Source organism: Phyllostomus discolor, chromosome 12 (assembly GCF_004126475.2).
Source record: "Phyllostomus discolor isolate MPI-MPIP mPhyDis1 chromosome 12, mPhyDis1.pri.v3, whole genome shotgun sequence".
In the NCBI taxonomy this organism is placed as follows: Eukaryota; Metazoa; Chordata; class Mammalia; order Chiroptera; family Phyllostomidae; genus Phyllostomus; species Phyllostomus discolor.
Window position 1 is genome coordinate 51,213,694 of NC_040914.2, and position 23,031 is coordinate 51,236,724.

Consider the following 23,031-nt stretch of genomic DNA (forward strand, 5'->3'; position numbering starts at 1 on the left):
TTTTAGAACACGCGTAACAACACTCGGACCCTTGAAACAACCATCGGCTTCGTCGAAGTCGGCCTCGCTGTCTCCTTAATCCTTCCATCTCCCTAGTGGACCTCACTGAGTGTCTTGCACGTGAGAGACATTTATTATCTTTTGGAGAAAGATCGAATGTGGTCGCGGGTCTGTCTGCAGCATCTGTTACCTGTGACAGGCTGGCTGTTCATGGGGACCACACGGGCTCCCGGCTGCCAGCTGGATTTATGGTGGCTGAGCTCAGTGGATGGCGTGCTTCAGGAGAGTAGAGCCTGTGTCCTTTTGGTTTGGTAGTTCACCGTTCTGTCCCGGGCGCTTAAATGACAGTGTGCCAGGAACAGAGTGAATAGTCCAGAAATATTTATCAAACCAGTGACTGGCCAGAAGCACCACCTGTGATTTGTCGTTAGGTTTTCTACGAGTGGGAGACGGAACGGGAACCTGAAACAAATCATGGAAAAGGGTTAAATACTCTGTGATTGTAAATTGCTTAACATACTTTAGACCTAGGTATTAATTTTGTGAAACGGGACTCTTTAGCACAGGCTCTGGCAACTGCCAACAATTGTTCTCCACTCTTCTCTTTCAAATTTAAAATGCCAGTTTGCTCCTCTGGGCTTAGTTTGTTTTGTTGTGGTTAGTTTATTATGGTGGCTTTTACATTTAAAGCGTGGCTTTGTGACTTCTGGAAGAGAAGGACTTTGTGGTTGGCATGGTACTTTTGGAACCTTAAACGAAGGCACTGTGTAGAGTAAAATTCAGAGTTCTGTTCAACGCCATTCACTTGAACTTTCTCTGACATGAACCGACTTGGTATTATTTTACAACTTTTTCCCACCAGGTGATTTTCCAGTGTGAGCTGGGAGGAGCCTTGGGGACTGCTGGGTTGGGTCAGGTTGTGCAGGTTGAGATCTGTGTTGGCAGGCACTTGACTCTGACCATTTGTCCTCGACACAGTGTTTCTGGACAAGACCAGCACTGAGTATGAGAGGTGAGCCCCCTGTGTCCGTGCTGTCGGCTTGCGTCTTTGTTTGTGCTGCAAGCCTCTGTCGGGTGGCCACGCCCATCAGTTATTTGCTCCGTAGTTTTGGGCGAAGCGGGGATGCCTTCCTTTAGGTCAAGAACCGCCCAGCGGATAGGTGGCAGCTGAGACCTTTACAGCTGGTAGCAACCGAGGAGAAAACTCACTCTGAAGGACCCACTCATGTTGCGTCTGGTCTGAGGAGGGCGTCGGTCGCCAGCACACGAGTGTTTTCGTAAGTGTTTGTAGTGGGAGGACTCAGAGCTCCGATTTCTGCGTGAGGCCTAAGTATGCCTTTTGGCACCTGCATTTAGTGGGTGGACCATCCAAGGCTGGGCCTCAAGGGCCAGCATTTCTCTAATAATAATAATAATAATAATAATAATAATAATAATAATATCAAGCGGGCTGATGTGGCACCTTGACTCACTCAGGTGGATGGGGCGTGATGAAGGGGTAAGGCTCCGCGCCCATGGATTTTCTGTGTCCCTGGACTGCATCCGTCTTGTCGCTCTTTCCCAGTTTGCCGTGTTTTGAAAACAGAGATGGAAAATTTTGCTGATGAATTTATTTATTTTTTCCCCGTCAGCATGAATGTTCTGCCTTTTTTTTTTTTTTTTTTTTTTTGCTTGAGAAGGGCGCCCGGCAAACAAATTCAAACATTACAGCGCGCGTGTGGACGGCAGCGGTTGTCACGTCAATCTCGCTGTTGCGCGAAACCGCGTGCCATTTTTCCGCCGAGTCAGCAGCCAATATGCTGCGAGCGATTTTTGTTTTAGTCACAGCATTGGCCGGGAGCGCTATTAATGAGACGATAATTGGGAAATCGCCGTCATTGTTCTCATAAAACATGATCCTTGTCGCGGAACCAGCCAGGCGGGCGGAGCCGCCCCCGCAGACCAGACCGAGAGGCAGGGGAGGCGGAGTGGCCAGAGCGGCCAGCTTTTAAATTCATCAGACCCCTGCTGCTTAAGTTGCCCCAGCTGTTAATGCTGGAACCATTACAGTAATGGACTCGGCAAATGAAGGAGAACGAACACACGCACACTTTATTACCAGAGGGGCAATTTTCTCTTCATCTGTAATAGCAGCCATGCCTCATATTGATCAGACCATCAAGATACTAATCCTCTGTAAAATTACTCGTTATAACTGAAAATGTGTTCATCCAGAGCCGTCTGCGTCCTGACTGTCTACTTAGCTATTGAAAACAGACTATTAGATGGTTTATTTTTCATGATTTAGAGCCTCTGCCCCGAGAATGGGTGGCGTCTCCCTCGCAACACGGAGCGCTCAATCTTCGCTATAGCCAAGGGTTGTCTTTTTGTTTTAAACAGAACATCACCCACTTAATTAAGGAGTGAGTGTCTGTCTTGCTGTCTGAGTTATGCTGGTGTTTTATGGGCCTCTGGATTTATTAAGCATCTTGTTTTACATTCGGTCTGGGGCTCGTGCTGTAAATAAAGATAGGCCCATCTTGCACGTATCAGAAATTTGCAGGTAGCCACTGTCAATGAGTCCCAGGGAATGTAAGGTTCTTTGATTTATGTTTCAGGCACCGGGTTGTGCTTTGTCGATTGAACCCATAGGCGGGATGCATCCTGGTGTCTTCTGTGTAGCAGATGGGTTTGTGCATCATTGTCTCCGAAAGTTTATGGTTATTTCTGCATCCTTGGTTCAGTAGATTGCTTTTTAGACAATGAGGCGAATCCACGCGCCGGCCCCCCCTCCCAACCTTGTGTTCCATGAGAGATCACTGCAGCTGCGTATTATGTTATAAGAAGACCTGTTAAAACCCGAGTTGTATCTTTCTCAATATTCAGAATTTTAGGAATGACTCCTTAACATGTCCATTTTTCTTCATGATTGTCTCCACATATATTCTACATTTATTTGTACACAGACTCAAAATATATATTTGGCAATGTATTTTTTTTATTATAATATATTGTCATTGCTTAAAGTTTTCGTGTGGAGTTCTCCGTACAGTCCATTCAGAAATAGTGAGCCCTCTCTGTAAGCCAGAAATGGAGGTAGGGGCTGGAGGCTCAAGGGTGAATAAGATACAGTCTTTGCCCTTGAGGACCTCAGCTCAGTAGGAAGACAGGCATGCAAATGAATAATTACAAGAACGCAGTATGGTAAATGTTAAAATCCACTTGTGGCCCTGGCTGGTGTAGCTCAATGAATTGAGTGCGGGCTGAGAACCAAAGTATCGCAGGTTCGATTCCCAGTCAGGGTACATGCCTGGGTTGCAGGCCATGACCCCCAGCAACCGCACATTGATGTTTCTCTCTATCTCTCTTTCTTCTTCCCTTCCCTCTCTAAAAAATAAATAAATAAAATCTTTTTAAAAATCCACTTGTGAATGTAGTTCCTGGGAGCAGATACCACTTAATGGGCATGGTAGTGAACTCAGGTCTTCCATTTTTCTTGCCTTATTACCAAAAGCAGAATCGTGCTGTTCAGTTGTGCTTTCAGACTAGCAGGTGAATGACTCCTAGCTGTTTGAAAGAAAGCTCCTTATTTCCCCCACGGGAGACGAGTTTACTGCCCCCTGGAGACAGAGGAAGGACTTCTAAAAATGTCTGGATCAGGGACCACATCTTTGGGCATGTGTAGTTCTCCCTGGAGCCCGCTTTGAAGGGAGGGGATAGTGCTGGTTTGATGGTTTATGTTCTGGCAGTGGGAGCCATGCTGCCTGTTTTCCCCGAAGCTCCCCGCTTACTGGCTGAGAGATCTCGGGCGAGTCACCTAGTGTCCTCGGGCCTCAGTCTTCTATAAAATGGGGATAATAATAGTTGTGACGGTTAAGTGATTCAATGCACATAAAGCATTTAGAATAGCAGTGTGCATATATCAGTATTCTAGTATCACTTGTGTTAATGATAGCATTAAGAATTATTCTAGTATTAAGGGTATTAAGCAATATTTTAGTATTAAATATAAGGATAGTTGCTGGCTTATTTAAACTATTTTTTCTGATTCCCTAATAATTTGTTATTTTAGAAAAATTTAAACATGTAGATAAGTACCAAGAAGGAAGAAAAACGGTCTCCTATAATCCCCCAGGGATAATCACTGTGTTACCTAGTATACCTACTGGTATATTTCTTAGAGTATTATTATTATACCTGTTAAGTGCATAATGTATACAGCATGATCCCAACTTCATCTAAAATATAACATATTTTTAGGACTATAAGACACACCTGACCATAAGATGCACCTAAGTTTTAGAGGAGGAAAATAAGAAAAAAAAATTTTGAATAAAAAAATGTGGTAAAATATTTAATAACCTGTGACCCTGCACCACCGCCAACCCTCTGCCCAATGAGCTAGGTAAGCCACATTCAGACTATAAGATGCATCCCCATTTTCCTCCCAAATTTTGGGGGGAAAGTGTGTATTATAGTATGAAAAGTACGGTATTTGATACATATTTATATAGGATATATTTTAAACAATTGGAATCATAATGCATCTATTTTGTTCCTGGGTCTTTATTGTGAATATTTTTTCATGTTGTTACAATTATATAGTATTTCATCATATAGTTTTTTTTTTCGTGTTGTTACAAATTACCCTTCAGTGACCATTCTTGCACATAAATCTCTGTGCACAATCTCTGGTATTTTCCACTGGGTCAATTCAAAGAAGGCGAATTGTCGGACTAACATTTGTAAAGATCTTTGGTTTGCGTTGTCAGATGCCTCCCAGGGAGTTGGTGCCAGTCTCCACTGTGAGGAGCAGGGTGCCTATTCAGTGCACCCTCTTCCACCCTGGGAGTCATAGTAACATAAAAACATTTGTCGGGATGGAAGAGATGAAGTAGGAGCTCATCGTCAAACGAATTTGTATTTTCTTAATTCCTAGGTATATGGTTAAATTTCCTCCTGCCGTGTTTCTTGGCCAAATGTAATTCTACTGTGATTGATTTGTTATATAGCCTTTGTTCATTTTGCTAATGTATGTGTATCTTTTCTTGTTGATTTGTAAGAGAACACGTCATAGTTTAGGGATATTATTATTTGTTAATTGTACGATGGAACTATTTTTCCTAGTTTGTTTATTGCTTGTCTTTTCCTTTTGTATTTTTGTTATTCAGAAGTTTTCCTTTATGTACACATGGGGGAAGTTTTCCCACCTACATATTCCAGTTATTTTATGTTTTAATTTTTTTCCTGTAACTCTTTAATGCGTCTGGAATTTTTTTTTAAAGATTTATTTATTTATTTTTTATTTTTATTTATTTTTAGGGAGGGAAGGGAGGGAGATAGAGAGAGAGAGAGAGAGAGAGAGAAACATCAATGTGCGGTTGCTGGGGGTTATGGCCTGCGACCCAGGAATGTACCCTGACTGGGAATCGAACCTGGGACACTTTGGTTCCCAGCCCGCGCTCAGTCCACTGAGCTACGCCAGCCAGGGCTATGCGTCTGGAATTTAGTTGGTGTATGATATGGAGGAGTTATCTGTATTTTTCTTCCCAATGGTTAACTAGTTTTCTCACTGTATTTTTTGACTAATTTGAATGCCAGAATACTCAGATCTGCTTTTTATTCTCTTTCTTTTGTTTCATCTGTTATTTTTGACACACCATTTTAATTATCAGAGTTTTATGGTACCTTCCAGTGTCTGGAAATATAAGCCTCATGATTTTTTTTTCTTTAAGTTCCTGGTTTTTCTCTTGCATTGAGAAGACAACTTAACATTTTTTTCCAGATAAACTTAAAATAAATGTTTTTTCAAGGTCTCCTGTATATTCCACCAACCCTTTGGTGTTTTAGTTGTTATTGCACTACATTTATAACTTAATTGGGAAAGAACTGAAGTATTTATGGTAAATAATTTTTTTCATTCAATAATGTTTTGCACATTTATTTAAGCTTTCTTTTATGACCTTCGGAAAATGTTGTACTTTTATTCAGTTAGGTACTAGTTGTCACCTTTTGGATATATTTTGGGGTATTTTACATATTTGCTATTGAAAATGGGATATTGCTAAATTATATTTTTTAAGTGGTACAGGGGAAAACTTTGTGTATATATTGTTTTTGTAATTGGCCACACTATAGAATGCATCGTTAGCATTCTAACACTTCTTGGTAGATTTTCTTGGGTTTTCTAGGTGCGTGTTAGGTGGATAATTCAATCATTTGCAGGTGTAATAGGGTCTTTTCTTTTTCAGTAATTACATTGTCCCCTCCCCTTCTCCCTGCTGCCATGTCACGTTGTTTAGACTCTTCAGTGGTGACAGCAGATAGTCATGTCTTTAATAGTCATAATCGGGGATTCGAGTATTCAGGACGATAGTTGTTGGCAATGATTTTTGATTCTTAATTTACGTTTTTACCTAGGGACTGAGGTTGAGTTTTTATTGACTATTTTTGACATATACTTAGAGGGTTGTGTCTTTACTCCTACTGGTAGCATATAATCTATTAATGTGTTTTCTGACATCGATTCCTTGGGATAAGTCCTGTTCAGTCACATTGCATCGGCCTTTTAATGGAGCACCGCATCCAGCCTTGCTGCAGGTGGGTCGGGAAAGCAAGGTGGATCTGTAGTGGTGACCGTCAGAGCGGCTGCAGGGCGGGGTCCCCAGGGGTGGACCTGCATCTCCAATGAGTCGTGTTTCGCATACATGCTCTGGTTGCAATTCCAGCTATGCTTGGTGACTTAATAAAGCTCTTTGGGCTGGTGAGGATAAGCCAGCAGTACAGGGAGGTACAATGGGTGAAAATACTTGTTACAGAACGACAAGGGGGGAACTAAGGGCGATATACTACTACCGAAAGGAACCCCCCAGGTTCGTTATGTCCGCCGCCAGAGGAAAGACGTCTCTCAATGCCAGAGATTTGTGAAAAGGAAAGGAAATGTTTATTTAATGCTGTACAGACTTAAAGTAGTGACCTAATGTCTCCATCAAAATCCCAAAGTCCCTTAAAACACCCAGAGACACACACAGTCCTTCCTTCCCCCTTTGCCCAGTCCGGGGTACCGTATCTCAGGGAAAGAAATAGAAGTCCGTGGCTCAGGCAGCCCCCGGTTCTTCCCAGTAATCCGTCTCAGCTGGTAGGCTTCCCTCGGTTCCCGGCACCATCAGCTGTGTTGCCAGGATCTCTGCTAAAGCCAGGTGATGGTTCCCCCTTCTGAAGCTGCGGGGGTCCCCACTCTGGCAAAGCCTCGTGGTCCTCTCTGCACAATGGCTGCAGGAGTCTCCACTCTACCAAAGCCGAGTAGTTCTGCCTCCCAATGGCTGCCGTGTCTGGGTTTAAATCCCCACGCCAGTCTTCCTCTGCAGCCCCATTTCCGACTCCTCCCACAATCAGTTACACCTGCCAGCACTCTCCTATCCTTCCAGCTTTACTGGGCTGCCATCGTGAGTCTGGGCAGGTGTGGCCCCTATATCATGGAGCCAGTCTTCTCCAGGCTCCCATGCAGGTGCTGTAACTCAGGGGACCTGCCCCCCAGTTGCATCTTGGGGTGGGGTGGGAGAGTTACTTCCATTTCCCTGGTTCAGAGCATGACCACAGCTATGTAACATACCTATGCAACCAGCTAAAGGTTATAGATGTGTTAAATGACCACCCCAGAGGTTAGCTGCAAAGCTGTTGCTATGCAAAACAGCTCTCAATGGCCCTGCTCCATTTGTCCCTTCCCCCAACCCACACCTGTGGGGGGTGGGGGCGGTGAGGACATCCTAATATTTCCTGGATACCCTGAGTTCTGGACTCCATTCCAAATTCCTATTTGGGGTCCCCCCTCTTGGTTGCACCCTGTTACATACTGACAAACATTTCTTTTTGTGCTCCTCTGACAAGCTTTGGTATCCTAATTGAGCCTGTGTCATAAAACAAATGGCATCATTTTCCCCCTGTAAGCTAGAGCGGTTTTCAGAGCATCGTAATTATTTGTCCCTCGGAAGTTTGAACTAAATTCCCTGTAAAAACCCTTCGCGTGATGTTGGGGAAGATGGTTTTTCTCTTTTGTAGCTATTGTTTTATTTAGTCTTCTTCTTCTTGAGTAAATTTTGGTCATGAAGTTTTCTCAGAAGTCAAGGTTTCAAATTCATTGGCACGGCGTTGAACGTAATATTCTCTGCTTTACTAAGGCAGAGTTTTATAATTTGAAAACTCCCGCATTCACCTTTTACACCTCCTTTCTAATTAGAGCTTTCTGTGTTCATGTGTTCTGTTCAAGAGTGGATTATATTTGCCTGTGTGGTCTGTGTATTCATTTAAAAAAAACTAGTTGTTAAAATTTGTTTATGCTGACTCACTGGTTTCTACTTTTGTCTTTATTGTTTCCTTTTGTTGAGCTTAAACTTCTTCTGCTTTTATTTTACGAAATTCCTGAGATGAATATTTAGTTCATTTATTTCTGTTCTTTCTAAGTACGGAAAGCATTGCAAACTCTTACACATAATCTATCTTCTGTGTTCCTACAGCAATTTGTGTGTGCGTTTGGAGGGCTTACCACTCGGTATTGCAATGGGTTTTGGTTAATGTCTTTCTCCCCTCCTGAGTCACACAGACTATTTATCTTTATACTCCAGTGCATACAGAGTCTTGAACACAATGGGCAGGAAACAATTTTTCTTGAATGGATATCGATCCCGCCCACCCACCCATCCCACCCAGGGATTAACCAAGTCCAAAGTTTTCACTGTGCTGCATAGATCCACGCTTCTTTAAAGATTATTATCAAGGTGTAGGTCGAGTACAGTATTTTATTAGGTTCAGTGTGCAACATGGCGTCCCGACATTTATATGCCATGCCGTGCCATCAGCACACTAAGTCTAGGAACTGTCTGTCACCATGCAAAGCTGTCACACTGTTACTGGCTACAGTCCCCTTGGCCTTTTCACCCATGCCTCCGCCCCTCTGGCCACCATCAGTTTGTCCTTCGTTTCCAGGAGTGTGTTTTGTTTTTGTGTTGTTTGTTTGTTGCTAGGGCTCTTCAGTAGAGCTGGCAGCGGCTGCCGGGAAGGAGTACTTCGCCGTAGTTCGGGGGCTGAACTTCTGGGACTGTACCTCCCACCAACTAGGTCTTCTCTGATCCTTGTCCCTCCATGCCTGTCTTGCTTCTTCAGCTGTAACGTGGGGGTGATCATCCACTCCCCTCCCTGCTTCATCTGAGATATCGAAAGAGAGTGAACGTAAAAGAATTGTGAATAATAAACATGTTATATACAAGTAGGTATAAGTATATGCAATAGAAGGCTTTTACTATTGTCCCGTCTACCGCTCCATCCACCTGTCCTATTCCCCAATATAGAAACGATCAGAAACTATTAAAAATATATATTTATAGATCTATATGTATATCTTGTGTCCTCTGAAATATCTAGCCCAGAACCTTGGTGACGGATAAACAGTACACATTTGTTGGCTGAACGTGCTGAGACTCACTTTTCTTTTTTTTTTCTTAAAGATTTTATTTATTTATTTTTAGAGAGGGAAGGGAAAGAGAGAGAGGGCGGGGGCGCGAGAGAGGGCTAGAGAGTGGGCGAGAGAGAGAGCGAGAGAGAGAGGGAGAGAGACATCAATGTGTGGTTGCTGGGGGTCATGGCCTGCAACCCAGGCATGTGCCCTGGCTGGGAATCGAACCTGGGACACTTTAGTTCCCAGCCCGTGCTCCATCCACTGAGCTACGCCAGCCAGGGATGAGACTCACTTTTCAAACGCTGATTCCCGAGTGATCCTTAAGTATCCCGAGACCTAGGAGCCCTGGACCCAACCACGGAATTTCTAGTTCACTGTTCTAAAAAAATCTCCTCGTTCACTTGGGGAAACCTGGAAAGGTGCCCCCACGCCCAGCTAGGAGAGGGGTGTGTGGGGCCAGAGGACTCAGCCCTTTCCGTCCACTCCCATTTCCTCGGCGGAAGAAAAGCTGGAGACAGACAGAGTCCCTTCTCGGAACACAGACTAAAAAGCTAGTATAATTTTCATCAATTGATAACAAATTATACAATGGATAAAAATTGTTTTCCATTTTCATAAGTCTCAGAGCAGTCTTTTTCAAAAGTGCATATTTGGAGGAAAAAGAAATACATGGACATCTCCTCCCTTTCGGTTACAGTTACACTGCAATGTCATCGTTTCCCTTGCACTGAGGTTTATTTATTTATTTTTTAAAAGTTTATTTATTTATTTTAGAGAGGGCAGGGGAGGGAGAAAGAGTGGGAAATCGTCAATGTGTGGTTGCCTCTCCTTTGCCCCCTACTGAGGACCTGGCCTGCAACCTAGGCAGGTGCCCTGACTGGGAATTGAACCAGCGACCCTTTGATTCACAGGCCAGTGCTCCATCCACTGAGCCACACCAGCCAGGGCTGGTTTATTTTTATTTTTAATTTACTTTGTCTGTTGCTGTGGAAGAGTGATACTGTGTACATTACTTAAGGTTTCCCATATCCCTTGGAGAGACCGAGTATCCTCTGATGAGTCAGTCTTAGTTTAACAGGATGTGTTTAAATTGCTGGACACCATCCAAATGCAGAGCGGTAGTATTTTTCTGTGTAATTATTAAATATTCTCCTTTAGAACAGCAGTCACTGAAGGACATCATATAGCCACGGATATTTCAGGGTGTTGTGGCTCCTCACGGAGCATGTGAGTGCCACTCCCCTTTTCCTGTTGACACCATTATAGGTGTCCCCCACTTTCCCTCCCATGGCCCTCCTCCACCCAGCCCCCGCCCCCATTTTTTTAAAACAGTTCATTGCAGCTGGAAAAAGTAGGCACGACTTTTTGAAAACAAAGATACCCTTCAAGCTGCTTTTAAAGACTTCTGTGGGGCTGTATATCTTAGATGATTGGTGGGTAAATTGTAGGTTGTTTTTCTTTTTTTTAAGCTGAAACTATGGGGATTGACAAACATAGTTGCATCTCAAAGACATGAAAACGAATTTGGTGATGTCGTATTAGATTCACCGATCCCTGAGGAATTGTCTCAAGTTCCTTCTCTTTCATGAAGCTTGTGAGGATTATTGCTTTTACCTCTTTGGTTACTGACCTTACCTCTTCTGTCAAAACGTGTGGCAACAGCAGAGAGCATGTGCATGGGACATTTGCTCATGTGTGGTAAGTATGTCTTCGCCATTTGGTCATATTAGAGCTGGCATTTTGTCACAGCTGACAGCTATTTAATGTCATCGTCTTTTCCCTAGGGAGATTATGAGCTCCCTCTGGCCAAGAACCATGTGATAAATTTAGTTTATACCTCTAGCAAGGTGCTAAAGATATGGTTGACTCTTTTAAAAAAATAGATGTTGTTTATTTATTTATTTTTAGAGAGAGAGGACGGGAGGGAGAAAGAGAGGGAGAGAAACATTGACTGGTGACCCTTTGCATGCACCCTGACTGGGACCAAACCCGCAGCTCAGGCTCATGTGCCCTGGCCGGGAATCGAACCAGGGACCTTTTGCTTTGCAGGATAGCGCCCAACGGACTGAGCCATACCAGTCAGGGCTAGATGTGCTTGACTCTTAGTATTTGTGGTCAAACGCAGGCCTATAGAGACTGAAAGCTGGGTTGTTGTTTTCCTTACAGAGCGTTTCTTTATCTTCAGCTCTTGATTTGCCCTCCACCACCGAGAGCAAACATTTGTTTTTAGAACTGCTTTGGTCCAATACCGTCTGGCAGAGTGGACCTCAGGCAGCCTCGCTTGCGGGCTGCAAGACAATCTCCGATTTCGGGGGTCCTTTCCCTGCTCCGGTGCGATTTAGAAGAGTTATATCCGAACCGCCGCAGTCTCCCGATTCATTCTGCCGTTTCATCTGCTGCTCTTCCTCCTGTTTTTATTTAAGACTATAAAGTTACTTTAGTGTAACTGCCGCTGTCACCTTTGCCCTCAGCTAATCAAATAGTTTACCTTGAGGGAAGCATTTATCTCCCACTTTCATTATTATTATTTTTGTAGCTGTAAAGATATATATTTTATGTCCGCAGAAGGCTGTAACGGTGAAACGAGGTATTGATCTGCTGTATTTAGCAATTTCTTTCCAGCTCGCCATCAATAGCGTGTCAGCATCTGTCCGTACCGTGGCTGACCTCACAAATAGCTCTTTATGCTCCCATTGGATTCAAATGATATAGTATGCTGAAAACTAAATCAATGAGTGATTATAAAGTTTTTAGTATTATTTCATGACCCGGAGGCAACGGGCACCCCTGGCACTGAACGCCGCGGTGCACGATGAATGTGGTAAAATGAGTGTGTGTGGCTTTTGTGCAGCTGGAAGGGGGACGCGGGGCCGCCCGCCTGCGTGAGCTCCCACTTCCAGACCAGCGGTCGCAGACACCGAGGGCCTTCCGTGGGGCATGTGGTCACACAGAATCAGGCGTGGAGAAGAGCAACCCTTCTAATGGCCTTTTCCCCCGCCCCCCACCGCCGTGAGCATGTAGCAGTTTCTGAGGTTATTTAAGCTCTAAGCGTGTAGGCTCTTGCTTTCACTCACAGAAGAAAAACAAAGTTAGATGCTGTGTCCTCACATCCCTGAGGACCTGACGCAAAGGCACGTGGTGAGAAGAGGGAGAGCCACCTTGGTCCAGGGCTAAGGAGGGGACCCTGGGCTGCTATCAGCTCCTGGAGCAAATGCCAGGACCTGGTGCCGAGGCCATGCTCTCCAGCCCTCCTCCTACTTGTGGGAGCCTTGCCCGCTCACCCCTGCTAATCCGTGGAGCGCTGAACCGGCCGGAGTCACTAATTAGACTGAATCCAGCAACGGGTATTTTTTATAATCTTGCTGAACTGTGTGTGTGTGTGTGTGAGATAAATATAAAAGGGTCTGTCCAGAAAGTATCCAGCCAATCAATATGAAAAATAAAGACATTTATTGAAGAAGATAGAAGAAACATGGTACACAGGACAATGACAGCTCTGTCCGCTTCAAAGCAGGCACCTTGGGGCCACACACAGTTTTCCCAATTGCCATCAGCTGCCCCATCGTATTTTCCTGAATCTCATCAGTGATCTGAAATCTCTTCCCTTTCCAAGGTGATTTCAGTTTTAGGAAAAGCCAGAAGTCGCAGAACACCCAATCTGTGCTGTAGAGGGGCTGGGTCACCTAGTTGATTTGATCTTTTGCCAAAACACTCTGCACGAGACATGATGCATGAGTGGGTGCATTGTTCTGATGAAGCTGCCAATCACCAGTTGCCCATAGCTGCAGCCTCCTGAATCTTCCAAATAGTTTCTGCGCAGGAATATTCAAGGCTAATGCAACATTTGATACAGATTCGGTGCTCTACTCACTCAGTCATTTTGAATGCGACGGCCACGCAGAGCACATGCTCACTCCACGGCGTCTTCCACCCCCGCTGACGAGGACAGTGAAGTGGTCATTGTTCAAGTGTGCACACTCCACTCCGCTCTCCTTGGCTGCCAGGTGACATCCATGTCATGCACGCCGTCCTCATTACGTGAACTGCGGCCGGACGTTTTCTGGACAGACTATTTCCAGACTTCCCGATGCTGCAATCTGGGGGATGCAGAAAAGCGGGAGGGGGTGACAGTGGGTGGCATGGGGAAAACAGAGCACAGCAGTTGTCCCCCCCGATCCCTTGAGGGCATGAATCAAATGTATTTCTCTCTATAGAAATGCCATTTTGGTGTATTCCTTTGTCCATCAGCCCAGTTCAGAGTTGGATGACGAGTACTGGGGAAATCCTTTATTGATTCATTCCTCAGACGTTGATTGGGAATCTACTAGGTTCTGGTGTAGAGCGAGAGGACATGAGGTCTAGCCCTCCCTCTTGAATGTGCACGGGAAAGCTGTCATGCTCACTGTATCCAACCTGAGACGTGCCTACCTATCTTACTCCTGCCAATGGCTGTCCCCCCTTTCCCCGCAGGGAGACATTGGAAGAGGGGACATAAAGGAAAGGGTGGGTTTCATGACCACAGGTCGGTGTCCAGCCAGCCCCTGCTGCAGGCCACCTGCATGAGAGGAGGAAGCAGGGACCCTGTCACACAGAGTCACAGAGCAGGAGGGACATGAGCCCAGGCTTCTGAATGTGGGATTGACAGCAGCAGCAAACATGACATGCTCTTTTCCCTGTGAGCTTAAACCTGGTTGATATTTCAATCCTTCGAGCGTTGGACTTTTATCTTCGTCAAGTTTGTCTTGGGATCTGAGCTGCCTCTTCTGAATTCTTGGCTTACTTCTGTTGTCCATCATGAATCTGTGATTGATTCGTGAGCTAATCTGTGTTTGAAGTCATTTGGACTCTTGTTCTGTATTGTCCCTCAAAAGCATCAGGCGGCATCAGGCTGGCTCTGTGGCGTCCTCAGGAGTGCTGCTTTTTACTCGCCCCGTGTCAGCTCACATTAAACCTGGAGGTGCAGCCCAGCTCTCCAATGAAAGGATTTAGGGAAGAATTCCCCGTCTTGGAATTCAGTCTCTGTGATTTTGTGTACCGTTTACACCTGAGTACGAAGTAAGGAATTTTCCTCCTAAAATTATCCTTCGGGGAAGAGAAGCCATTTCATATTCAAATTCTTATCAAGTCTCTTGTACTGCAGAACGCTCACTTAGTTATCAGTACTTTGTTTTGAACGGCGAGGTTAAGGGGCTGTCTCGGTAGAATGTGAATAGGTGCTTGTGGCTTAAGACATTTTTCTAGATCAGAACTACGCACAGTCACCTGGGTTGATCACCATCATCTCTGTCTTCGCCTGATGCCTGCTCACAGGGCACTGAAAATCACTTGTGTTTGGTTCTCTGCAGCTCTCTGTGAGAAACTAGCTGCGTTCTTTTTGCCAGAGCACAGGGCAATTAGCGGACCTCTCTCAGTACGAGCTGTAATAATGGGGTGTCTGAGCTTTGCTCCTTATCGTTGATAGGTTATCTCCTCTCCCCAGACTTACTTAAGGAAGGGCCGGTGATAGTGATCAGGGCTTAAGGGGTGACTAGTGCTGCAGTTGATACAGACCAACACCTTTGTGTAAGGTTCATTTTCAAGTTCATACCACTAAAGGCTGCCTCTGATGAGGGCTACTTATGGCTCCGTTTGCGGACAGAAAGCCCATTGTTGGTGAAAAGGATATAAGAAGATCTGTCCAACTTGATGCTTGATCCTAGCCAGTCGCTTTTTGTGATAATCATGTGGCTTCTAAATAAGAGGAGATATTTCTTGTTACTCAATAAAGATAAAGAAGAAATCTCTTTGTTAATATATGTCAACACACACATCTGAGTGGGGGTCACGTAATTCCACTACACGAAAAAGGAATACAGTTTCCAACTTAGAATTATAGATGGACGTATTTGTGTCATACGCTAAACTCTGAACCTTTTGTGAACAAACTCAGAAAAATCTGATAGAATGCATTAATTAATTACTGTGTACTTAAAATTATACTGTGTTCCTTAAATAAATTATACGTGCCGTCATATTCCCATGCTGTCAAAGCAATATGCTAATATTAAGATGAAATGATTCCTTTTTATTGTAGACACGAACTTTCCTTAAAAACTGCACCTGGGTTCTCCTGTGCTGTTTTTCATCGTATACTTAGTAGAAACTCCCTGAAGAAGAATAAATTAATTTTGCATTTCCCCCCCTTTTTAAGATCTGAGAACGTGTGTGTATCTGAGGCTGCATAGGTGTCAGAAAGCATAGCATGCTTAAAAGCATGGCTGCAGAGTTATGCTGAACTGTACACTTTGCATGCATTTGTGATTTGAAATAGGGGAAAAAAAAGCCAAGTCGGAGACAGCTCGAATGGCATGCTGTCAGTGTGCAGCTTCGTGAATTGGCAGTGGTCTCATTTAGGACCTTCAGATGTGTCTCTGCCCGGACAGAGCGAGACCGTTTTGCATGTTCTGGAGGAGACAGCCACTCCTTGCTGCTTCGCCATAGGCAGCGGTGCATGACAGTTTGCCCTTCATCGCCGGCTTCTCGGAGCTTAACCTCTGACCCTCCGCTTAGTCGCCGTGCAGCGGCTGGAGCAGGTTGGAGACGCCGGCGAATGACGGGCGCTGGCCTGCAACGTGCTTGTCATTATCTGGCTGTCAAAGGGAGCCTGCCATCGGGTTCCATCACGGTCCGAGGCCTCTGTGCAGCAGTCCATATTACTTAACGTCCAGGGCTGTCAACGGCGTGATCCAACGTGCATGCAAAATCCGAGGGCTGAGTGTATCTTCCGTCAAGAGGGAAGTTTGTTCCTCTTCTTTTCTTTCTCTTTCTCTTTCTCTTTCTCTCGCTTTCCATTTTTTTTTTCCTTTTGGGTGAAATATATGCAGATGACTTTCAAGGGGCCAAGAGGTGGAATCTGTTGCCATGGTGAGAAAAGTGAACCGCTGTCCCCTGTGGTCTGAGTCTCAGAGAGCACCGTGGCGATCTGGGTGGCTCCGCCTGTCAGCTCTCAGGCCTGCCTCTCATGGTCTATCAGCTCCTGCCACCCAGCGAAGGGACTCGACCTAGCCCGGTGGCACCTGGGGTGAGCTGGCGGGATGAAACGTTTACTCCGGTCTTTCTGGGATGTCGCCAAGGTTGGGAGAGGTCAGTGCACGGGATGTGCGGAGCAGGAATTTGAAGCGAAAGCAAGCCACGAAGAGGTAGTGCGCGATTCTTCTCTCATTTAAGACATCTTTTTTTTATGGTAAAAAATTTAAACACAGGGAGTTTAACGGGCGTGATCAAGTCTTGGAAACGTCAGAGGTCGGTCATAGGCAGTGCATTTTTCATCAGATACGGAAAAATAAGGCCAGGAAAGCCATCTTTTCCTGTACATTTGAAACTCTGAATTAAGAAGCATCCCGAAGGGGAGAAGGATAAAGGAAAGCGCAACAATATTCTTGAGGTATTTGAACAGGTCTGGTAACTGAACTTGGTTTGCTTCTGGCATTGTGGAGTGGGGCGGACTGGGACCCAGGGACCCGAATTTTGGTTGTCCTTCTGCCATTTTCGGCTGTGTCACCACGCATGACTCAGGCGACCCCTCGGTCTGTGTTCCTTCAAGTGCGCCGATAGGAACACTAACGTGTGGGTGACGAAAGGCATCGGTTTGGAAAAGTGCTCGCCTTTGTGGAAGCGGTGGGTCCTCCCTAGGACCTACGTGATCCCGTGGGTCCTGACCCAGCGGGTCACCAAGTCCTGGCCTCTGTCCTAATGCCTTTCCTTCTTCCGTCATCACGCCAGCCCTGCATCGGGCTCTTTCTGTCCCCTTCAGCTGTCAGCCACGGTTTCCTTCCACCAAGTTCTTTAAAAATGTCCAGTGGCCACGTCCCCCCATGGGTTACAATTTCTCAGAGGTTCGCCACTGGCTGTATGTTAACATTCGGACCCCCGGGCTTGCCATATGTAGTTCCTACTGTAGCAGTTTCTCTTACTACCTGGGGCTCTACTCCCCTCGCCCCCCATCATTCCCGCACCGGCACACCTGAGCCTCCTGCTGGAGGGCAGTGGGGCCCACCCGTCTCTCAACAGCAGCCCCCAGAGCCGCCTTTTCAGGGACCTCCCACCTTGTTTCCTCCGCCTCCTTAGCTTTCGCCTCCCGGGGCCTGTGTAGCCACTTATCGACCAGTCTGTGAGCCCCTCCGAAGACAGGCACCCAGTTTTCATTCGCGTCTTGTGTTTTCTGAGTCTGGCACAAAACAGACACTTGACAAACTGTCACCCGTCGTGGCATAAACTACGGAAATATGCAGGGGCTGATTTGCCGTGGAGTTGGGATGTAACCGGGGTGGGAATATGCTTTCTGAAGAGCTCCAGTGAGAAAATTCCGTTATCGCCAGTGGGACTTCTCCCTTTAGTCCTGCCTCCTCAAGCCACCAGCATCGTGTTGAAAGGGACGGGCGGTGGGACAGGTACATAGTGGAAAATGGAAACATTGTATCAACTTCCCAGTAATCGGAATAACACCAGGATATAGTGCGAGTGAGCAAGTTACTGCCAGATGAACTCGTTGACTTTTTAAATAGTCCAACCTGTTATGGGTCTCTTGCCGAGGAAGGTAGTGTTACATTTCAGATTCCAATGCAATAAATAAGTGAATTTTGTAATTTATATATCCACCTCTTTATCTTTGCATTTTCCAGATGCCATGCGGAGTGGTCATGATTTTGTTTTTGCATTTTTTATTATATTAGAAGTATTTTAGCGTCAAAGCACAGTATACCCATCATATTATGAATATAATGATTTATTTAAACAGTTCCCAATTGTTGAGCATTCAATTTATTCCACTTTTATTAGCATAAGTAGTGCTGAGACGAACCAGTTCAGGCATCTTCAGGTGTATTATTTATTTTTTTAGGACTACATTCCCAGAAATAGAACAAAATAGAGGACTGTTTTTAAAAGGCTCTTTAATGCATATTGCCAAATCGCCTTCTGAAAAAGGCATATAAATCTTTGGCAAGGTAGGTTGTAAAAAATGCCTGGTTTTATGGAGTATTTCTTAGATTACCTGTAAGTTACGGGGATTTTATTTTATTTTTAATTCATTTTAGAGAAGGAGAGGAAGGGAGAGAGAGAGCGAGAGAGAGAGAAACATTGATTTGTCGCTCCGCTCATTTAAGGGTTCATTCGCTGGTTCTTGTTGAGCCACGGGGATTTTCCACGTAAGAGGTGACCCAGGGGAGGGTTCAGTAATGGCGTTTAAGAGAAAAAAGAAGGACGGGATGAAAGAAAGAACAGCGCCATCTCCAGTTTTGCCCTTCTCTCAACAGGCATGTCGGCCTGGGTGCCCCGATTTGCTCACTGTCCCGAGTAGTCCTAGAACCCCGGGGTCCCTGGTACAGGAGCCAGGGCCCTGAGGATCGCTTGGTTTCTCTGTATGTACTTTATATGTTTATATTTTGGGGTAAGATTTCGTTCAGATTAACGACTTACAACTTAAAAAATTTGAAAGCTCTTAGGTTCCTCAGTGCTATTTTCAGACATGTGGTTCGAAATGGCCCCCGTTCATGCCTCTGCTGTTTATTTGAGAGGCCAACATCCTGATTCGTTGTGGCCTCCTTAGAGGAACCATCTGGCTGGCCCGAGGAGAGAGGAGTCACCCGAGTTGGGCCGCTCTACTGGGCCCGACAACTGTCCTGTTACCTGGTGAAGGTCTGTGTGGTTGAGGCGTGTGGCGTCAGTCCACACTCCGGCTCCAAGCCCAGTGTAGGAACTCTGAAGTGTCTTCTTTTTGCTTTTGTTTTTGTTTTTTTAAATCCTTGCCCAAGGACATGTTTTCAATGCTTTTAGAGAGAGAGGAAGGGAGAGACAGAAACATGTAGCAATGCTCGGTGGCCTGCCATACACGCCAGGAGCAGGGATCAAACCCGCAACCTAGACGTGTGCCCTGACCAGGAATTGAACCTGCAACCTTTTGGTTATGGGATGATGCTCCAGCGAACCGAGCCACACTGACCAGGGCTGGATGTATCCGTTTTGGACCAGGTAGAGGGTAAGGCACCTTAAGGGCAAAGACTTATCTTGCTTTTATCAGCAGTGGTGTCAATGCGCACTAACCTGCGGTGACCTCCTCTTCTTCCTGATAAAAGGGAAATGACCTGCCTGGCAAGGGTGGACAGAGAGGTGCCCGAGGCAGACTGCACTGTCGACTCTCCTAACAGCAGCAGGCATTAAAAAAAAAAAAAGCCAGCAGATTCCTGTTTACCCGTGGAAAGGGTTGACGTTTCTGCCTCCTGATGTCCACGGGGCAGTGGAAGGAAGAAGTGAGGAAGACAAGAAAGGACAACACAAGGAGTGTGGCTTCCCTAAGAGAGAAACGAGGACCGGAAAGGTCTTCAGCCACAACCCCCTACCAGTCTACCGCAGAGTCCTGCAAGCTCGGACCCTAGAGGGCGCTCCTCTTTCGGTCCGTTTTTAATTTCACCTGCGTTTATTTAGGGCCAAGATCTCGCACGTGGTTTGGCTGACTTTTCTCCAGAGGTGAACCGAATACAGGGCTACCTGTAGCGTTGTTTATAGTCTCTGAGGCGGTGCCAGCGTGGAAAATGAGACAATTGCCCACTCTTCAACAAAGGAGGATTTTTCCCTCCGTTCTCTGCCTTTAATGACTTGGATTTGAGGACAGAATCTGAGAACTCTTGGAAAAAGTTGCAGTTATTCTGAGATGTTTGGTGTATAATTGAAGTCTTTTTTAAGACGGTCACTCATCTCTTATCTTGAAATATGAATTGTGTGGAGATAACATTAAAAATATGAAACATACTTCCAGGTGTCTCAGAAAAAGGTTGGAGTTTGTGTCATCTGCCATGGCAACGCTCCCGAGTCATTATAAAGGCTGTTACATGAGGATTTCCTCTAGAGTTTTATAGCTGAAAATGTAACTTAGTGTAGCCAGAATAAAAGGATTGTACATTAGTGGAACATTGGTTAGAAATAAGGTAGAGAATACATCAACAGCATTAACAACAAAACGACAAAAACAGTACTTACTCCACATGGTATAAGCACACAGAGTCTACCAATTGAAGGTATTTTTGGAAATTTAACTCCATTTGCATCACCCCATGACAAGCTATTTTTAAAAAAACGTGTACAGGGTGGAAAAATACTAAAAATGCATTTCTCGATTTAGTAGTGTTACCTGGTCAAATGTAACAGTGAAGTTCCCCGCCAGACCATTCCTTTCTCCTTAAGACGTGAAGATTTGCATGCGTTAACATCATTTGCAGGTGGTAGAAAGGCTGGCTAGTACCACAACTGCAGGTTCTGGGTTTCTGGTCTATTATTTAGGTCTTGTATGAATGAGGGAGTCAGTCTCTTATTCGTTAAGGGAAGTAATCTGTATTCCTAGCGTGGTGCATCCTGTTCTGCGCGTTATGAACCCTCCGTGCAGAATGTGAGAGGCAGAGGCATTCCTGGGCGGTGTAGGACTCTTGGATGCTTCCAAAACGACAGCTCCCTTCTCCTGGAATAGAAGGGTTAGGTGGGCCACCCGAGTGCAAATCCGGAATGTGTACAGCTCGGGTTGCGTGGCCAGTAGCACATCGGGGGAGGCGGGTGTTCAAGTGTTTTGTGTACGTGCTTGGTATGAATTGACAGTGGAAGGTAACTGCTGTGCATGGGAGGGGCAGTCCCTGCGCCCAGAGGGCTTCCTGGCCAGTAGGTTGGTCATAGTTGCAAAATCATAGCTCAAGTGCTTTGAATGGTGGGGAGCCGAGTCTGTGTGCAGTGAGTAGGAACGAGCTAACAGAGGGACTCAGCTCACCGCAGAGCGTGACAGGTCGGCCACCCTCTTTGTTTCTGTGCTCTCAGAAATCAAGGCAAAAACAAGGCTGCTCTTCTTGGGGGAACAGTGGCAGTTTGAGAATTCTGTGTGATTCTTGCAGCCGATGGTTGAGTCGGCAGCTCAGGGGGCAGCGTAGGGCTGAGCGTAAACAGCGTCGCCTTTGAAGCCACACGGACAAAAGTCCCTGCCTCTCGCCAGCTGGGTAAGGAACAGTTTCCCGGAGCCTCAGTTTCTCACCTTACGAAATGGAGCTAGTGCTCGCGTCGGCAGCACGTACGTGAAAATGGGAATGGTTCGGAGAAGGTTAGCACGGCCCCTGTGCAAGGATGACACGCAGATTTGTGAGACGATGCATAGTTTTTCACTCAAAGAACATGTATAAAGGACCCATGGACATGGGCAATGATATGGGGATTGATTGGGGAAGGGGGACACGCTGGGTGGAGGAGGGTGACGGAGGGAAAATTGGGACAACTGGATAAACAATGAAACATTAAAAAAATGCAGCTAGTCCATTGCGGGGTAGATGCCATAGTAGAAATAGCCAGCACGGACATAGTGCGAATTCTGTGCAAAGCACTTTTCTAAGCACCTGATCACATTTAATACATGTCATTCCTATGAAATGGGTCTTATCATTATCTCTGTTTTACAGGTGAAGGAACTGGGGCCGGAGAGGTTAACCCGTGTGCTCCGAGGTCTCCCCCTAGTAGCTGGTCAAGCTGGGTTTATTCAACAGTCTGGCTGGCCCTTGAATCTGTGGTCTGCATTGGGCTGAGAAAAGTCTATTATAAATTTTCTAGACTCCACCACCCTGGGACAAACCAAGTCAACCTTCCAGCTTCGTGTCTTTGAGATACTCCACATCAACCCATACTTTCTGCCCTGACCCAAGTCAATATTGCTTCCTTTCTGGAAGTCTTGGGGTCACCCTTTTGTCCCCAGCGGGCTTCTCCCAGTCCCCAAGTCCTCCCACCTGTCAGCACCTCTCAAGTACAGCCCCTCCTCGTGCCTGCTGTCTCTGCTTCAGTGTAGATCTCAAAATACCTTTTTCCGGCAAAACTGCAACAGCCTCCTAGCCGGTTTTCCGGCTGCTGTCCTTCCCTCCTTCCCAGCATCCCCTCTCTTTTCCTGTCCATCTTTTATTTACCTAACAAAGGGGTTTTTCTTATTATTTGGCTCTGGTCTTAATTCATTGTGGGCCTTAACTGAATGTATTCCAGGTGTCACGGGTGCCTTGTGCGTCCCTTGATTTCCAGGCCTTCCCCAGCCTGCTCTGCCTCTTCCCACCTCCCTCCTTCCAGCCCCTCCCAGCCCCTTCCCGCCCGTCTCCTCACCGTTCCCTGTCACTTCCCCCCTCCCCCAGTCTGTCCGCGGGGCAAGGCAGCTCCGTGGCAGTCTTGGGTGTCTCTTCCCCCACTGCTCCAGGTACTTTGCTGGGGTGCTGCCCCCTGGGGAGACAGATACTGGTTCTCTTGGAGTGACTTTCTGAGGGAAGAAGCTTTACTCCATGCAGTTTGTAAAGTTGGGCACGTACTTTTTCCAATGATTTTTTCATCACATTGATAACACTCACAAGTTAAAAATGATCACACTTACAGAGGGATTCTGATGGGAAATAACAACTCTCCCCTTCGTTGCTCCCAACTTCTCCGTTTAGAGATGACTATTTAAAACAAAACCCAAAAAAACTCTCGAGGTATAATTTCAATGCGTACAGCTTACCCATTTACAACATACCAGGTCCACGGCCATACCACCCGGAACACGCCCGATCTCATCTCAAATGTAC

The 23,031-nt window shown here is 45.8% G+C and overlaps 1 protein-coding gene and 1 non-coding gene across 2 annotated transcripts in view; both read left to right on the top strand.

Annotated features, from left to right (window-relative positions):
- The window catches only part of FTO (FTO alpha-ketoglutarate dependent dioxygenase), a 307,443-nt gene that overhangs the window by 7,169 nt on the left and 277,243 nt on the right, over positions 1-23,031 (top strand). The gene's annotated exons all lie outside the window — the stretch shown is intronic.
- On the top strand, positions 21,494-21,600 carry LOC114488472. The gene has a single exon (XR_003683788.1). It is a non-coding gene; the product is annotated as a U6 spliceosomal RNA (small nuclear RNA).